Genomic DNA, 638 nt, shown 5'->3' with positions numbered 1-638 from the left:
TGGAGCAGGGGAGCCCTCACACAGAGCTCATAGGAGGAGCAGAAGCCACGGTGATGGGAGAAGTGACTGGTCCTGGTTGGATCATCTGCGGCGACCTGGGATGAGAGGATAAAACATCACAATGTCCAATGGGAAGAACAGGCCCAGCATGTTGCACCAGGCACACTATTTGACAAAGAGAGATGGTCTCTCCAGCAATTTTTCTCTCTCCCTTTGCAGCCTCACACGCACAAAGCAACTCTCACACCCACACAATAGGGAACACACAGAGAGAAATGAGCCCCCAAATATCCCAGGATCCGCAGACAATTTCACCTCAAGGCAGGATTTCAGGAGGAAACACACAGGGTCCTGACATCACCGGGCCAGTTTTCTCAGTGTTTGGGCATCCACCCATGCACCAAGGGATGGCCAGTTCCATTCCCAGTCGGGCACATGCCTGGGTTGCAGCTCAGTCCCCAGTGGGGTGCGTTACAGAGGCTGCAGATGTGTCTCATTACTGTTTCTATCTCTCTCCCTCTCCTTCCGTTATTTTTAAAAATCAATGAGACATATTTTTAAGTGGTCTTTATATCATGTTATTATACCACAGATGATGATTCTCGATGAATATCTGTCTGTGAGTGTGTATGTATGTG

General features: G+C 49.1%; 1 protein-coding gene across 1 annotated transcript in view; it reads right to left on the bottom strand.

Moving 5' to 3' along the window:
- LOC102770522 (saoe class I histocompatibility antigen, A alpha chain-like) overlaps nucleotides 1-638 on the bottom strand; it is a 4888-nt gene that overhangs the window by 3261 nt on the left and 989 nt on the right.

Source organism: Myotis davidii, unplaced genomic scaffold (genome assembly GCF_000327345.1).
Source record: "Myotis davidii unplaced genomic scaffold, ASM32734v1 scaffold7173, whole genome shotgun sequence".
NCBI classification, from domain to species: Eukaryota; Metazoa; Chordata; class Mammalia; order Chiroptera; family Vespertilionidae; genus Myotis; species Myotis davidii.
Note: the sequence above shows the minus strand (reverse complement) of the source record. Positions and strands in the feature narration are given on the sequence as shown.